Genomic DNA, 16,081 nt, shown 5'->3' on the forward strand with positions numbered 1-16,081 from the left:
GTCAAGAATCAGGGGCATTTTAATTGATATTAGAACGAGAAAGAGAGGTGCAGTGTGAACGCACAAGGAAACAAATGATGGGAGGGGGGGAGGGAAGAAGGAGTGTATGTATTTTCAGCACGAAATTAAACAGGTGCGGTCACACCAGCACAAATGCACCGGATCCCATCAGAACTCTGCAGTTAAGTGTGCTTTGGCGAAAGTAGTACAATGATGGGTTACCTCCTGGGATGTTCTCGTGTTGCACCCATTTTCTTTTCTTCAGATGTGCCGTTCGACGTTACGCGCGACTTTAATTATGGTCTGCAGATTTATTCGCAAATGTGAGTCTCGGTGCCGGGGCATATTCTTTGATATTAGAACGAGAAAGAGAGATGCAGAGTGCACGCACAAGGAAACAAATGACGGGAGGGGGGATGGAAGGAGAAAGAGTTTATGTGTTTGCAGCGCGAAATTAAACGGGTGCGATCATACCAGCACTATTGCACCGGATCCCATCAGAACTCCGCAGTTAAGTGTGCTTGGGCGAGAGTAGTACTCGGATGGATGACCTCTTTGGAAGTCCTCGTACCGCACTAATTTTTTTTTCTGACGGGTCGTTCGACGTTACGAGCAACTGGAACTAGGGTCCACTGGTTTATACGCAAATGTGAGTCAAGAAGCAGGGGCATTTTAATCGATATTAGAACGAGAAGGAGAGATGCAGAGTGCACGCACAAGGAAACAAATGACGGGAGGGGGGATGGAGGGAGAAAAAGTGTATGTATTTGCAGCGCAGAATGAAACATGAGTAATCATACCAACACCAATGCAACGGATTCTATCAGAACTCCGCAAGTTAAGGGTGCTTGGGCGAGAGTAGCTCTAGGATGGGTGACCTCCTGCGAAGTCCTTATATTTCACCCATTTTCTTAGGAAGTCCTCGTGTTGCACCCATTTTTTTACAGAAGATTCTTTCGACGATACGCGCGACTTGAATTATGGTCCTCAGGTTTATTCGCAAATGTGAGTCACGGCACCGTACCATTTTACTTGATATTAGAACGAGCACGGGAGGTGCAGTGCGCACGCACAAGGAAACAAATCACGGGAGGGGGAAGAAAGGAGAAGGAGTTTATGTATTTGCAGCGCGGAATTAAAGGGGTGCGATCATACCAGCACTAATGCACCGGATCCCATCAGAACTCCGCAGTTAAGTGCGCTTGGGCGAGAATAGTACTCGGATGGGTGACCTCCTAGGACGTCCTCGTGTCGCATCAATTTTTTTTCAGACGGGTCGTTCGACGTTACGCGCGACTGGAACTAGGGTCCGCTGGTTTATACGCAAATATGAGTCAAGAAGCAGGGGCATTTTAATCGATATTAGAACGAGAAGGAGAGGTGCAGTCTGAACGCACAAGGAAACAATTGATGGGAGGGGGAGCGAAGGAGAAGGAGTGTATGTATTTTCAGCACGAAATGAAACAGGTGCGATCATACCAGCACAAATGCAACGGATTCTATCAGAACTCCGTAGGTAAGGGTGCTTGGGCGAGAGTAGTACTAGCATGGGTTACCTCCTGCGAAGTCCTTATATTTCACCCATTTTCTTGTGAAGTCCTCGTGTCGCACTAATTTTTTTTCAGACGGGTCGTTCGACGTTACGCGCGTCTGGAACTAGGGTCCGCTGGTTTATACGCAAATGTGAGTCAAGAAGCAAGGGCATTTTAATCGATATTAGAACGAGAATGAGAGGTGAAGTGTGAACGCACAGGAAACAAATGACGGGAGGGGGAAGAAAGGAGGAGTGTATGTATTTGCAGCGCGAAATTAAATAGGTGCGATCATACCAGCACTAAAGCTCCGGATCCCATCAGAACTCCGCAGTTAAGTGTGCTTGGGCGAGGGTAGTACTCGGATTGATGACCACTTGGGAAGCCCTCGTGTTGCACCTATTTTTTTCGGATGGGTTATTCGACGTTACGTGCAAATGGAATCATAAACCGCTGGTTTATTTGCAAAGGTGAGTCATGGACCCGGGGAATATTACTTGATATTAGAACGAGAAAGAGAGATGAAGAGTACACGCACAAGAAAACAAATGACGGGAGGGGGGATGGGAGGAGAAAGAGTGTATGTATTTGCAGTGCAGAATGAAACATGAGGGATCATACCAGCGCTAATGCAACGGATTCTATCAGAACTCCGCAGTTAAGGGTGCTTGGGCGAGAAAGGTACTCGAATTGGTGACCTCCTGCGAAGTCCTTATATTTCACCCATTTTCTTGGGAGGTCGTCGTGTTGCACCCATCTTTTTGCAGATGATTCTTTCGACGTTACGCGCGACTTGATTTATGGTCCGCAGGTTTATTCGCAAATGTGAGTCACAGCACCGTGGCATTTTACTTGATATTAGAACGAGTACGGGAGGTGCAGTGCGCACGCACAAGGAAACAAATGACGGGAGGGGGAAGAAAGGGGAATGAGTGTATGTATTTAAAGCGCAAAATTAAACAAGTGGCATCATACCAGCACTAATGCACTGGATCCCATCAGAACTCTGCAGTTAAGTGTGCTTGGGCGAGAGTAGTACTCGGATGGGTGACCTATTGGGAATTCCTCGTATCGCAACAATTTTTACTTGATATTTGAACGAGAACGAGAGGTGCAGTGCGCACGCACAAGGAAACAAATGACGGGAGGGGGGATGGAGGGAGAAAAAGTGTATGTATTTGCAGCGCAGAATGAAACATGAGCAATCATACCAGCACCAATGCAACGGATTCTATCAGAACTCCGCAAGTTAAGGGTGCTTGGGCGAGAGTAGCACTAGGATGGGTGACCTCCTGCGAAGTCCTTATATTTCACCCATTTTCTTAGGAAGTCCTCGTGTTGCACCCATTTTTTTGCAGATGATTCTTTCGACGATACGCACGACTTGAATTATGGTCCTCAGGTTTATTCGCAAATGTGAGTCACGGTACCGTAGCATTTTACTTTATATTAGAACGAGCACGGGAGGTGCAGTGCGCACGCACAAGGAAACAAATGACGGGAGGGGGGATGGAGGGAGAAAAAGTGTATGTATTTGCAGCGCAGAATGAAACATGAGCAATCATACCAGCACCAATGCAACGTATTCTATCAGAACTCCGCAAGTTAAGGGTGCTTGGGCGAGAGTAGCACTAGGATGGGTGACCTCCTGCGAAGTCCTTATATTTCACAAGTTTTCTTAGGAAGTCTTGGTGTTGCACCCATTTTTTTGCAGATGATCCTTTCGACGATACGCGCGACTTGAATTTTGGTCCTCAGGTTTATTCGCAAATGTGAGTCACGGCACCGTAGCATTTTACTTTATATTAGAAGGAGCACGGGAGGTGCAGTGCGCACGCACAAGGAAACAAATGACGGGAGGGGGAAGAAAGGGGAATGAGTTTATGTATTTGCAGCGCAAAATTAAACAGGTTCGATCATACCAGCACAAATGCACCGGATCCCATCAAAACTCCGTAGTTAAGTGTGCTTTGGTGAAAGTAGTACAATGATGGGTTACCTCGTGGGAAGTTCTCGTGTTGCACCCATTTTCTTTTTTTCAGATGTGTCGTTCGACGTTACGCGCGACTTTAATTATGGTCCGCAGATTTATTCGCAAATGTGAGTCACGGCGCCGTGGCATTGTACTTGATATTTGAACGAGAACGAGAGGTGCTGTGCGCACGCACTTGGAAACAAATGACGGGAGGGGGAAGAAAGGAGAAGGAATTTATGTATTTGCAGCACGAAATTAAACAAGTTCGATCATACTAGCACTAATGCACCGGATCCCATCAGAACTTCGCAGTTAAGTGTGCTTGGGTGAGAGTAGTACTCGGATGGGTTACCTCCTGGGAAGTCCTCGTGTCGCACTAATTTTTTTTTTCAGACGGGTCGTTCGACGTTACGCGCGACTGGAACTAGGGTCCACTGGTTTATACGCAAATGTGAGTCAAGAAGCAGGGGCATTTTAATCGATATTAGAACGAGAAGGAGAGATGCAGAGTGCACGCACAAGGAAACAAATGACGGGAGGGGGGGTAGAGGGAGAAAAAGTGTATGTATTTGCAGCGCAGAATGAAACATGAGCAATCATACCAGCACCAATGCAACGGATTCTATCAGAACTCCGCAAGTTAAGGGTGCTTGGGCGAGAGTAGCACTAGAATGGGTGACCTCCTTCGAAGTCCTTATATTTCACCCATTTTCTTAGGAAGTCCTCGTGTTGCACCCATTTTTTTGCAGATGATTCTTTCGACGATACGCGCGACTTGAATTATGGTCCTCAGGTTTATTCGCAAATGTGAGTTACGGCACCATAGCATTTTACTTGATATTAGAACTAGCACGGGAGGTGCAGTGCGCACGCACAAGGAAATAAATGACGGGAGGGGGAAGAAAGGGGAAGGAGTTTATGTATTTGCAGCGCAGAATTAAACGGGTGGGATTATACCAGCACTAATGCACCGGATCCCATCAGAACTTCGCAGTTAAGTGTGTTTGGGTGAGAGTAGTACTCGGATGGGTGACCTCCTAAGAAGTCCTCGTGTCGCACCAATTGTTTTCAGACGGGTCGTTCGACATTACGCGCGACTGGAACTAGGGTCCGCTTTTTTATACTCAAATATGAGTCAAAAAGCAGGGGCATTTTAATCGATATTAGAATGAGAAGGAGAGGTGCAGTGTGAACACACAAGGAAACAATTGATGGGAGGGGGAGGGAAGGAGAAGGAGTGTATGTATTTTCAGCACGAAATAAAACAGGTGCGATCATACCAGCACTAATGCAACGGATTCTATCAGAACTCCGTAGGTAAGGGTCCTTGAGCGAGAGTGGTACTAGCATGCGTTATCTCATGCGAAGTCCTTATATTTCACCAGTTTTCTTGTGAAGTTCTCGTGTCGCACCAATTTTTTTTTCAGACGGGTCTTTCGACGTTACGCGCGTCTGGAACTAGTGTCCGCTGGTTTATACGCAAATGTGAGTCAAGAAGCAAGGGCATTTTAATCGATATTAGAACAAGAATGAGAGGAGAAGTGTGGACGCACAAGAAAACAAATGACGGGAGGGGGAAGAAAGGCGAAGGAGTGTATGTATTTGCAGCGCGAATTTAAACAGGTGTTGTCACACTAGCACAAACGCACCGGATCCCATCAGAACTCCGTAGTTAAGTGTGCTTTGGCAAAAGTAGTACAATGATGGGTTACCTCCTGGGAAGTTCTCGTGTTGCACCCATTTTCTTTTTTTTCAGATGTGCCGTTCGACGTTACGCGCGACTTTAATTATGGTCCGCAGATTTATTCGCAAATGTGAGTCACGGCGCCATGGCATTTTACTTGATATTTGAACGAGAACGAGAGGTGCAGTGCGCACGCACAAGGAAACAAATGACGGAAGGGGGAAGAAAGGAGAAGAAGTTTATGTATTTGCAACACGAAATTAAACAGGTGCGATCATACCAGCTCTAATGCATCGGATCCCATCAGAACTCTGCAGTCAAGTGTGCTTGGGTGAGAGTAGTACTCGGATGGGTGACCTCTTGGGAAGTCCTCGTATCGCAACAATTTTTTTTCAGATGGGTCGTTCGACGTTACGTGCGTCTGGAACTAGGGTCTGCTGGTTTATACGCAAATGTGAGTCAAGAAGCAGGGGCATTTCAATCGATATTAGAACGAGAATGAGAGGTGAAGTGTGAACGCACAAGGAAACAAATGACGGGAGGGGGAAGAAAAGAGAAAGAGTGTTTGTATTTGTAGCGCGAAATTAAACAGGTGCGATCATACCAGCACTAAAGCTCCGGATCCCATAAGAACTCCGCAGTTAAGTGTTCTTGGGCGAGAGTAGTACTCGGATGGGTTACCTACTGGGAAGTTCTCGTGTTGCACCCATTTTCTTTTTTTCAGATGTGCCGTTCGACGTTAGGCGCGACTTTAATTATGGTCCGCAGATTTATTCGCAAATGTGAGTCACGGCGCTGTGGCATTTTACTTGATATTTGAACGAGAACGAGAGGTGCAGTGCGCACGCACAAGGAAACAAATGACGGAAGGGGGAAGAAAGGAGAAGAAGTTTATGTATTTGCAGCGCGAAATTAAACAGGTTCGATCATACCAGCACTAATGCACCGGATCCCATCAGAACTCTGCAGTTAAGTGTGCTTGGGCGAGAGTAGTACTCGGATGGGTGACCTCTTGGGAAGTCCTCGTGTCGCAACAATTTTTTTTCAGATGGGTCGTTCGACGTTACGTGCGTCTGGAACTAGGGTCTGCTGGTTTATACGCAAATGTGAGTCAAGAAGCAGGGGCATTTCAATCGATATTAGAACGAGAATGAGAGGTGAAGTGTGAACGCACAAGGAAACAAATGACGGGAGGGGGAAGAAAAGAGAAAGAGTGTTTGTATTTGTAGCGCGAAATTAAACAGGTGCGATCATACCAGCACTAAAGCTCCGGATCCCATAAGAACTCCGCAGTTAAGTGTTCTTGGGCGAGAGTAGTACTCGGATGGGTTACCTACTGGGAAGTTCTCGTGTTGCACCCATTTTCTTTTTTTCAGATGTGCCGTTCGACGTTAGGCGCGACTTTAATTATGGTCCGCAGATTTATTCGCAAATGTGAGTCACGGCGCTGTGGCATTTTACTTGATATTTGAACGAGAACGAGAGGTGCAGTGCGCACGCACAAGGAAAGAAATGACGGGAGGGGGAAGAAAGGAGAAGGAGTTTATATATTTGCAGCGCGAAATTAAACAGGTTCGATCATACCAGCACTAATGCACCGGATCCCATCAGAACTCCGCAGTTAAGTGTGCTTGGGCGAGAGTAGTACTCGGATGGGTGACCTCCTTGGAAGTCCTCGTGTCGCACTAATTTTTTTTTCAGATGGGTCGTTCGACGTTACGCGCGACTGGAACTAGGGTCCACTGGTTTATACGCAAATGTGAGTCAAGAAGCAGGGGCATTTTAATTGATATTAGAACGAGAAAGAGAGATGCAGAGTGCACGCACAAGGAAACAAATGACGGGAGGGGAGATGGAGGGAGAAAAATTGTATGTATTTGCAGCGCAGAATGAAACATGAGCAATCATACCAGCACCAATGCAACGGATTCTATCAGAACTCCGCAAGTTAAGGGTGCTTGGGCGAGAGAAGCACTAGGATGGGTGACCTCTTGCGAAGTCCTTATATTTCACCCATTTTCTTAGGAAGTCCTCGTGTTGCACCCATTTTTTTGCAGATGATTCTTTCGACGATATGCACAATTTGAATTATGGTCGTCAAGTTTATTCGCAAATGTGAGTCACGGCACCGTAGCATTTTACTTGATATTAGAACGAGCACGGGAGGTGCAGTGCGCACGCACAAGGAAGCAAATAACAGGAGGGGGAAGAAAGGGGAAGGAGTTTATGTATTTGCAGCGCGAAATTAAACGAGTGCGATCATACCACCACTAATGCACCGGATACCATCAGAACTCCGCAGTTAAGTGTGCTTGGGCGAGAGTAGTACTCGGATGGGTTACCTCCTGGGAAGTCCTCGTGTCGCAACAATTTTTTTTCAGACGGGTCGTTCGACGTTACGCGCGACTGGAACTAGGGTCCGCTGGTTTATACGCAAATGTGAGTCAAGAAGCAGGGGCATTTTAATCGATATTAGAACGAGAATGAGAGGTGCATTGTGAATGCACAAGGAAACAATTGACGGGAGGGGGAAGAAAGGAGAATGAGTGTATGTATTTGCAGCGCGAAATTAAACAGGTTCGATCATACCAGTACTAAAGCCCCGGATCCCATCAGAACTCCGCAGTTAAGTGTGCTTGGGCGAGAGTAGTACTCGGATGGGTGACCACTTGGGAAGCCCTCGTGTTGCACCTATTTTTTTTCAGATGGGTTGTTCGACGTTACGCGCGAATGGAATTATAAACCGCTGGTTCATTTGCAAAGGTGAGTCACGGTGCCGGGGCATATTACTTGATATTAGAAAGAGAAAGAGAGATGCAGAGTGCACGCACAAGGAAACAAATGACGGGAGGGGGGATGGAAGGAGAAAGAGTGTATGTATTTGCAGTGCAGAATGAAACATGAGGATCATACCAGCACTAATGCAACGGATTCTATCAGAACTCTGCAGTTAAGGGTGCTTGGGCGAGAAAAGTACTCGGATGGGTGACCTCCTGCGAAGTCCTTATATTTCACCCATTTTCTTGGGAGGTCCTCGTGTTGCACCCATCTTTTTGCAGATGATTCTTTCGACGTTACACGCAACTTGATTTATGGTCCGCAGGTTTATTCGCAAATGTGAGTCACGGCGCCGTGGCATTTTACTTGATAGTAGAACGAGTACGGGAGGTGCAGTGCGCACGCACAAGGAAACAAATGGCGGGAGGAGGAAGAAAAGACAAAGAGTATATGTATTTGAAGCGCAAAATTAAACAAGTGGCATCGTACAAGCGCTAATGCACTGGATCCCATTAGAACCCTGCAGTTAAGTGTGTTTGGGCGAGAGTAGTACTCGGATGGGTGACCTCCTGGGAATTCCTCGTGTCGCAACAATTTTTTTTTCAGATGGGTCGTTCAACGTTACGCGCGACTGGAACTATGGTCCTCTGGTTTATACGCAAATGTGAGTCAAGAATCAGGGGCATTTTAATCGATATTAGAACGAGAAGGAGATGTGCAGTGTGAACGCACAAGGAAACAAATGACGGGAGGGGGAGGAAAGGAGAAGGAGTTTATGCATTTGCAGCGCGGAATTAAACAAGTGTTGTCACACTAGCACAAACGCACCGGATCCCATCAGAACTCCGTAGTTAAGTGTGCTTTGGCGAAAGTAGTACAATGATGGGTTACCTCCTGGGAAGTTCTCGTGTTGCACCCATTTTCTTTTTTTTCAGATGTGCCGTTCGACGTTACGCGCGACTTTAATTATGGTCCGCAGATTTATTCGCAAATGTGAGTCACGGCGCCATGGCATTTTACTTGATATTTGAACGAGAACGAGAGGTGCAGTGCGCACGCACAAGGAAACAAATGACGGAAGGGGGAAGAAAGGAGAAGAAGTTTATGTATTTGCAGCACGAAATTAAACAGGTGCGATCATACCAGCTCTAATGCATCGGATCCCATCAGAACTCTGCAGTCAAGTGTGCTTGGGTGAGAGTAGTACTCGGATGGGTGACCTCTTGGGAAGTCCTCGTATCGCAACAATTTTTTTTCAGATGGGTCGTTCGACGTTACGCGCGACTGGAACTCGTGTCCACTGGTTTATACGCAAATGTGAGTCAAGAAGCAGGGGCATTTTAATCGATATTAGAACGAGAAGGAGAGGTGCAGTGTGAACGCACAAAGAAACAATTGATCGGAGAAGGAGGGAAGGAGAAGGAGTGTATGTATTTTCAGCACGAAATGAAACAGGTGCGATCATACCAGCACTAATGCAACGGATTCTATCAGAACTCCGTAAGTAAGGGTGCTTGGGCGAGAGTAGTACTCGCATGGGTTACCTCCTGCGAAGTCCTTATATTTCACCTATTTTCTTGTGAAGTCCTCGTGTTGCACCCATTTTTTTGCAGATGATTCTTTCAACGTTACGCGCGACTTGAATTATGGTCCTCAGGTTTATTCGCAAATGTGAGTCACGGCGCCGTTGCATTTTACTTGATATTAGAACGAGAACGGGAGGTGCAGTGCGCACGCACAAGGAAACAAATGACGGGAGGGGGAACAAAGGGGAATGAGTTTATGTATTTGCAGAGCGAAATTAAACAGGTGCGATCATATCAGCACTAATGCACCGGATCCCATCAGAACTCCGCAGTTATGTGTGCTTGGGCGAGATTAGTAATCGGATGGGTGACCTCCTAGGAAGTACTCGTGTCGCACAAATGTTTTTTCAGACGGGTCGTTCGACGTTACGCACATCTGGAACTAGGGTCCACTGGTTTATACGCAAATGTGAGTCAAGAAGCAGGGGCATTTTAATCGATATTAGAATGAGAAGGAGAGGTGAAGTGTGAACGCACAAGGAAACAAATGACGGGAGGGGGAAGAAAGGAGAAGGAGTGTATGTATTTGCAGCGTGAAATTAAATAGGTGCGATCATACCAGCACTAAAGCTCCGGATCCCATCAGAACTCCGCAGTTAAGTGTGCTTGGGCGGGAGTAGTACTCGGATGGGTGACCACTTGGGAAGCCCTCGTGTTGCACTAATTTTTTTTTTCAGACGGGTCATTCGACGTTACGCGCGACTGGAACTAGGGTCCACTGGTTTATACGCAAATGTGAGTCAAGAAGCAAGGGCATTTTAATCGATATTAGAACGAGAAGGAGAGATGCAGAGTGCACGCACAAGGAAACAAATGACGGGAGGGGGGATGGAGGGAGAAAAAGTATATGTATGTGCAGCGCAGAATGAAACATGAGCCATCATACCAGCACCAATGCAACGGATTCTATCAGAACTCCGCAAGTTAAGGGTGTTTGGGCGAGAGTAGCACTAGGATGGGTGACCTCCTGGGAAGTCCTTATATTTCACTCATTTTCTTAGGAAGTCTTCGTGTTGCACCCATTTTTTGCAGATGATTCTTTCGACGATACGCGCGACTTGAATTATGGTCCTCAGGTTTATTCGCAAATGTGGATCACGGCACCGTAGCATTTTACTTGATATTAGAACGAGCACGGGAGGTGCAGTGCGCACGCACAAGGAAACAAATGACGGGAGGGGGAAGAAAGGAGAAGGAGTTTATGTATTTGCAGCGCTGAATTATACGAGTGCGATCATACCAGCACTAATGCACCGGATCCCATCAGAACTCCGCAGTTAAGTGTGTTTGGGCGAGAGTAGTACTCAGATGAGTGACCTCCTGGGAAGTCCTCGTGTCGCACCAATTTTTTTTCAGACGAGTCATTCGACGTTACGCACGACTGGAACTAGGGTCCGCTGATTTATACGCAAATGTGAGTCAAGAAGCATACGCATTTTAATCGATATTAGAATAAGAAGGAGAGGTGCAGTGTGAACGCATAAGGAAACAATTGATGGGAGGGGGAAGGAAGGAGAAAGAGTGTATGTATTTTCAGCAAGAAATGAAACAGGTGCGATCATACCAGCACTAATGCAATGGATTCTATCAGAACTCTGTAGGTAAGGGTGCTTGGGCGAGAGTAGTACTAGCATGGGTTACCTCCTGCGAAGTCCTTATATTTCACCCATTTTCTTGTGAAGTCCTCGTGTTGCACCCATTTTTTTACTGATGATTCTTTCGCGTTACGCGCGACTTCAATTATGGTCCTCAGGTTTATTTGCAAATGTGAGTCACGGTGCCGTGGCATTTTATTTGATATTAGAACGAGAACGGGAGGTGCAGTGCGCACGCACAAGGAAACAAATGACGGGAGGGGGAAGAAAAGAAAAAGGAATTTATGTATTTGCAGCGCGAAATTAAACGGGTGCGATCATACCAGCATTAATGCACCGGATCCCATCAAAACTCCGCAGTTAAGTGTGCTTAGGCGAGATTAGTACTCGAATGGGTGACCTCCTGGGAAGTCCTCGTGTCGCACCAATTTTTTTTCAGACGGGTCATTCGACGTTACGCGCGACTGGAACTAGGGTCTGCTGGTTTATACGCAAATGTGAGTCAAGAAGCAGGGGCATTTTTATCGATATTAGAACGAGAATGAGAGGTGCATTGTTAATGCACAAGGAAACAATTGACGGGAGGGGGAAGAAAGGAGAATGAGTGTATGTATTTGCAGCGCGAAATTAAACAGGTTCCATCATACCAGTACTAAAGCCCCGAATCCCATCAGAACTCCGCAGTTAAGTGTGCTTGGGCGAGAGTAGTACTCGGATGGGTGACCACTTGGGAAGCCTCGTGTTGCACCTATTTTTTTTCGGATGGGTTGTTCGACGTTACGCGCGAATGGAATTATAAACCGCTGGTTCATTTGCAAAGGTGAGTCACGGTGCCGGGGCATATTACTTGATATTAGAAAGAGAAAGAGAGATGCAAAGTGCACGCACAAGGAAACAAATGACGGGAGGGGGGATGGAAGGAGAAAGAGTGTATGTATTTGCAGTGCAGAATGAAACATGAGGATCATACCAGCACTAATGCAACGGATTCTATCAGAACTCTGCAGTTAAGGGTGCTTGGGCGAGAAAAGTACTCGGATGGGTGACCTCCTGCGAAGTCCTTATATTTCACCTATTTTCTTGGGAGGTCCTCGTGTTGCACCCATCTTTTTGCAGATGATTCTTTCGACGTTACGCGCAACTTGATTTAGGGTCCGCAGGTTTATTCGCAAATGTGAGTCACGGCGCCGTGGCATTTTACTTGATAGTAGAACGAGTACGGGAGGTGCAGTGCGCACGCACAAGGAAACAAATGGCAGGAGGAGGAAGAAAAGACAAAGAGTATATGTATTTGAAGCGCAAAATTAAACAAGTGGCATCATACAAGTGCTAATGCACTAGATCCCATTAGAACCCTGCAGTTAAGTGTGCTTGGGCGAGAGTAGTACTCGGATGGGTGACCTCCTGGGAATTCCTCGTGTCGCAACAATTTTTTTTCAGATGGGTCGTTCAACGTTACGCGCGACTGGAACTATGGTCCTCTGGTTTATACGCAAATGTGAGTCAAGAATCAGGGGCATTTTAATCGATATTAGAACGAGAAAGAGATGTGCAGTGTGAACGCACAAGGAAACAAATGACGGGAGGGGGAGGAAAGGAGAAAGAGTTTATGCATTTGCAGCGCGGAATTTAACAGGTGTTGTCACACCAGCACAAACGCACCGGATCCCATCAGAACTCCGTAGTTAAGTGTGCTTTGGCAAAAGTAGTACAATGATGGGTTACCTCCTGGGAAGTTCTCGTGTTGCACCCATTTTCTTTTTTTTCAGATGTGCCGTTCGACGTTACGCGCGACTTCAATTATGGTCCGCAGATTTATTCGCAAATGTGAGTCACGGCGCCACGGCATTTTACTTGATATTTGAACGAGAACGAGAGGTGCAGTGCGCACGCACAAGGAAACAAATGACGGAAGGGGGAAGAAAGGAGAAGAAGTTTAAGTATTTGCAGCATGAAATTAAACAGGTGCGATCATACCAGCTCTAATGCATCGGATCCCATCAGAACTCTGCAGTCAAGTGTGCTTGGGTGAGAGTAGTACTCGGATGGGTGACCTCTTGGGAAGTCCTCGTATCGCAACAATTTTTTTTCAGATGGGTCGTTCGACGTTAAGCGCGACTGGAACTAGGTTCCGCTGGTTTATACACAAATGTGAGTCAAGAAGCAGGGGCATTTTAATCGATATTAGAACGAGAAGGAGAGGTGCAGTGTGAACGCACAAAGAAACAATTGATCGGAGAATGAGGGAAGGAGAAGGAGTGTATGTATTTTCAGCACAAAATTAAATAGGTGCGATCATACCAGCACTAATGCAACGGATTCTATCAGAACTCCGTAAGTAAGGGTGCTTGGGCGAGAGTAGTACTCGCATGGGTTACCTCCTGCGAAGTCCTTATATTTCACCCATTTTCTTGTGAAGTCCTCGTGTTGCACCCATTTTTTTGCAGATGATTCTTTCAACGTTACGCGCGACTTGAATTATGGTCCTCAGGTTTATTCGCAAATGTGAGTCACGGCGCCGTTGCATTTTACTTGACAATAAAACGAGCACGGGAGGTGCAGTGCGCACGCACAAGGAAACAAATGACGGGAGGGAGAAGAAAGGAGAAGGAGTTTATGTATTTGCAGCGCGAAATTAAACAGGTGCGATCATACCAGCACTAATGCACCGGATCCCATCAGAACTCCGCAGTTAAGTGTGCTTGGGCGAGAGTAGTACTCAGATGGGTGACCTCCTGGGAAGTCTATGTGTTGCTCCAATTTTTTTTCAGACGGGTCGTTCGACATTACGCGCGACTGGAACTATGGTCCGCTGGTTTATACGCAAATGTGAGTAAAGAATCAGGGGTATTTTTATCGATATTAGAACGAGAATGAGAGGTGCAGTGTGAACGCACAAGGAAACAAATGATGGGAGGGGGGAGGGAAGAAGGAGTGTATGTATTTTCAGCACGAAATGAAACAGTGCGATCATACCAGCACTAATACATGGGATTCTATTAGAACTTCGTAGGTAAGGGTGTTTGGGCGAGAGTAGTACTAGCATGGGTTACCTCCTGCGAAGTCCTTATATTTCACCCATTTTCTTGTGAAGTCCTCGTGTTGCACCCATCCTTTTGGAGATGATTCTTTTGACGTTACGCGCGACTTGATTTATGGTTCGCAGGTTTATTCGCAAATGTGAGTCACGGCGCCGTGGCATTTTACTTGATATTAGAACGAGTACGGGAGGTGCAGTGCACACGCACAAGGAAACAAATGACGGGATGAGGAAGAAAAGAGAAGGAGTGTATGTATTTGCAGCGCGAAATTAAACAGGTGCGATAATACCAGCACTAATGCACTGGATCCCATCAGAACTCTGCAGTTAAGCGTGCTTGGGAGAGAATAGTTCTCGGATGGGTGACCTCTTGGGAAGTCCTCGTATCGCAACAATTTTTTTTTAGATGGGTCGTTCGACATTACGCGCGACTGGAACTATGGTCCGCTTGTTTATACGCAAATGTGAGTCAAGAATCAGGGGCATTTTAATCGATATTAGAACGAGAAAGGGAGGTGCAGTGTGAACGCACAAGGAAACAAATGATGGGAGGAGGGGAGGGAAGAAAGAGTGTATGTATTTCCAGCACGAAATTAAACAGGTGCGGTCACACCAGCACAAATGCACCAGATCCCATCAGAACTCCGCAGTTAAGTGTGCTTTGGCGAAAGTAGTACAATGATGGGTTACCTCCTGGGAAGTTCTCGTGTTGCACCCATTTTCTTTTTTTCAGATGTGCCGTTCGACGTTACGCGCGACTTTAATTATGGTCCGCAGATTTATTCGCAAATGTGAGTCACAGTGCCGTGGCATTTTACTTGATATTTGAACGAGAACGAGAGGTGCAGTGCGCATGCACAAGGAAACAAATGACGGGAGGGGGAAGAAAGGAGAATGAGTTTATGTATTTGCAGCGCGAAATTAAACATGTGCGATCATACCAGTACTAATGCACCGGATCCCATCAAAACTCCGCAGTTAAGTATGCTTGGGCGAGAGCAGTACTCGGATGGGTGACATCCTGGGAAGTCCTCGTGTCGCACTAATTTTTTTCCAGACAGGTCGTTCGACGTTACGCGCGACTGGAACTAGGGTCTGCTGGTTTATACGTAAATGTGAGTCAAGAAGCAGGGGCATTTTAATCGATATTAGAACGAGAAGGAGAGATGCAGAGTGCACGCACAAGGAAACAAATGACGGGAGGGGGGATGGAGGGAGAAAAAGTGTATGTATTTGCAGCGTAAAATGAAACATTAGCAATCATATCAGCACCAATGCAACGGATTCTATCAGAACTTCGCAAGTTAAGGGTGCTTGGGCGAGAGTAGCACTAGGATGGGTGACCTCCTGCGAAGTCCTTATATTTCACCCATTTTCTTAGGAAGTTCTCGTGTTGCACCCATTTTTTTGCAGACGATTCTTTCGACGTTACGCGCGACTTGAATTATGGTCCTTAGGTTAATTCACAAATGTGAGTCACGGCGCTGAAGCATTTTACTTGATATTAGAACGAGAACGGGAGCTGCAGTGCGCACGCACTAGGAAACAAATGACGTGAGGGGGATGAAAGGGGAATGAGTTTATGTATTTGCAGCGCGAAATTAAACAGGTGAAATCATTCCAGCACTAGTGCACCGGATCCCATAAGAACTCCGCAGTTAAGTGTGCTTGGGCGAGAGTAGTACTCGGATGGGTGACCTCTTGGGAAGTCCTCGTGTCGCACCAATTTTTTTTCAGATGGGTCGTTCGACGTTACTAGCGACTGGAACTAGGGTCCGCTGGTTTATGCGCAAATGTGAGTCAAGAAACAGGAGCATTTTAATCGATATTAGAACGAGAATGAGAGGTGAAGTGTGAACGCACAAGGAAACAAATGACCAGAGGGGGAAGA

General features: G+C 46.4%; 2 non-coding genes and 28 pseudogenes across 2 annotated transcripts; all 30 read left to right on the forward strand.

The window, feature by feature from the left end:
* Nucleotides 1-131: 131 nt before the first annotated feature.
* LOC148260414 (5S ribosomal RNA) lies at nt 132-250 on the forward strand (annotated as a pseudogene).
* Nucleotides 251-460: 210 nt separating this feature from the next.
* On the forward strand, nt 461-579 carry LOC148260415 (5S ribosomal RNA; annotated as a pseudogene).
* Nucleotides 580-1,141: 562 nt separating this feature from the next.
* Nucleotides 1,142-1,260, forward strand: LOC148260416 (5S ribosomal RNA; annotated as a pseudogene).
* A 555-nt stretch (nt 1,261-1,815) lies between these two features.
* On the forward strand, nt 1,816-1,934 carry LOC148260417 (5S ribosomal RNA). Its single transcript, XR_015820528.1, has one exon. It is a non-coding gene; the product is annotated as a 5S ribosomal RNA (ribosomal RNA).
* Nucleotides 1,935-2,494: 560 nt separating this feature from the next.
* On the forward strand, nt 2,495-2,612 carry LOC148260418 (5S ribosomal RNA; annotated as a pseudogene).
* Nucleotides 2,613-3,440: 828 nt separating this feature from the next.
* Nucleotides 3,441-3,559, forward strand: LOC148260419 (5S ribosomal RNA; annotated as a pseudogene).
* Nucleotides 3,560-3,768: 209 nt separating this feature from the next.
* LOC148260420 (5S ribosomal RNA) lies at nt 3,769-3,887 on the forward strand (annotated as a pseudogene).
* Nucleotides 3,888-4,450: 563 nt separating this feature from the next.
* Nucleotides 4,451-4,569, forward strand: LOC148260421 (5S ribosomal RNA; annotated as a pseudogene).
* A 559-nt stretch (nt 4,570-5,128) lies between these two features.
* LOC148260422 (5S ribosomal RNA) lies at nt 5,129-5,247 on the forward strand (annotated as a pseudogene).
* Nucleotides 5,248-5,457: 210 nt separating this feature from the next.
* On the forward strand, nt 5,458-5,576 carry LOC148260423 (5S ribosomal RNA; annotated as a pseudogene).
* Nucleotides 5,577-5,781: 205 nt separating this feature from the next.
* On the forward strand, nt 5,782-5,900 carry LOC148260424 (5S ribosomal RNA; annotated as a pseudogene).
* A 209-nt stretch (nt 5,901-6,109) lies between these two features.
* On the forward strand, nt 6,110-6,228 carry LOC148260425 (5S ribosomal RNA; annotated as a pseudogene).
* Nucleotides 6,229-6,433: 205 nt separating this feature from the next.
* LOC148260426 (5S ribosomal RNA) lies at nt 6,434-6,552 on the forward strand (annotated as a pseudogene).
* Nucleotides 6,553-6,761: 209 nt separating this feature from the next.
* LOC148260427 (5S ribosomal RNA) lies at nt 6,762-6,880 on the forward strand (annotated as a pseudogene).
* A 562-nt stretch (nt 6,881-7,442) lies between these two features.
* On the forward strand, nt 7,443-7,561 carry LOC148260428 (5S ribosomal RNA; annotated as a pseudogene).
* A 205-nt stretch (nt 7,562-7,766) lies between these two features.
* Nucleotides 7,767-7,885, forward strand: LOC148260429 (5S ribosomal RNA; annotated as a pseudogene).
* Nucleotides 7,886-8,769: 884 nt separating this feature from the next.
* LOC148260430 (5S ribosomal RNA) lies at nt 8,770-8,888 on the forward strand (annotated as a pseudogene).
* A 210-nt stretch (nt 8,889-9,098) lies between these two features.
* LOC148260431 (5S ribosomal RNA) lies at nt 9,099-9,217 on the forward strand (annotated as a pseudogene).
* A 559-nt stretch (nt 9,218-9,776) lies between these two features.
* On the forward strand, nt 9,777-9,895 carry LOC148260432 (5S ribosomal RNA; annotated as a pseudogene).
* Nucleotides 9,896-10,100: 205 nt separating this feature from the next.
* Nucleotides 10,101-10,219, forward strand: LOC148260433 (5S ribosomal RNA). Its single transcript, XR_015821124.1, has one exon. It is a non-coding gene; the product is annotated as a 5S ribosomal RNA (ribosomal RNA).
* A 562-nt stretch (nt 10,220-10,781) lies between these two features.
* On the forward strand, nt 10,782-10,900 carry LOC148260434 (5S ribosomal RNA; annotated as a pseudogene).
* A 559-nt stretch (nt 10,901-11,459) lies between these two features.
* Nucleotides 11,460-11,578, forward strand: LOC148260435 (5S ribosomal RNA; annotated as a pseudogene).
* Nucleotides 11,579-11,783: 205 nt separating this feature from the next.
* On the forward strand, nt 11,784-11,901 carry LOC148260436 (5S ribosomal RNA; annotated as a pseudogene).
* An 883-nt stretch (nt 11,902-12,784) lies between these two features.
* On the forward strand, nt 12,785-12,903 carry LOC148260437 (5S ribosomal RNA; annotated as a pseudogene).
* A 210-nt stretch (nt 12,904-13,113) lies between these two features.
* On the forward strand, nt 13,114-13,232 carry LOC148260438 (5S ribosomal RNA; annotated as a pseudogene).
* Nucleotides 13,233-13,791: 559 nt separating this feature from the next.
* On the forward strand, nt 13,792-13,910 carry LOC148260439 (5S ribosomal RNA; annotated as a pseudogene).
* A 556-nt stretch (nt 13,911-14,466) lies between these two features.
* Nucleotides 14,467-14,585, forward strand: LOC148260440 (5S ribosomal RNA; annotated as a pseudogene).
* A 204-nt stretch (nt 14,586-14,789) lies between these two features.
* On the forward strand, nt 14,790-14,908 carry LOC148260441 (5S ribosomal RNA; annotated as a pseudogene).
* A 209-nt stretch (nt 14,909-15,117) lies between these two features.
* On the forward strand, nt 15,118-15,236 carry LOC148260442 (5S ribosomal RNA; annotated as a pseudogene).
* A 561-nt stretch (nt 15,237-15,797) lies between these two features.
* LOC148260443 (5S ribosomal RNA) lies at nt 15,798-15,916 on the forward strand (annotated as a pseudogene).
* Nucleotides 15,917-16,081: the final 165 nt, after the last annotated feature.

Source organism: Carica papaya, chromosome 5 (genome assembly GCF_054855325.1).
Source record: "Carica papaya isolate Zhongbai chromosome 5, ASM5485532v1, whole genome shotgun sequence".
NCBI lineage: Eukaryota > Viridiplantae > Streptophyta > Magnoliopsida > Brassicales > Caricaceae > Carica > Carica papaya.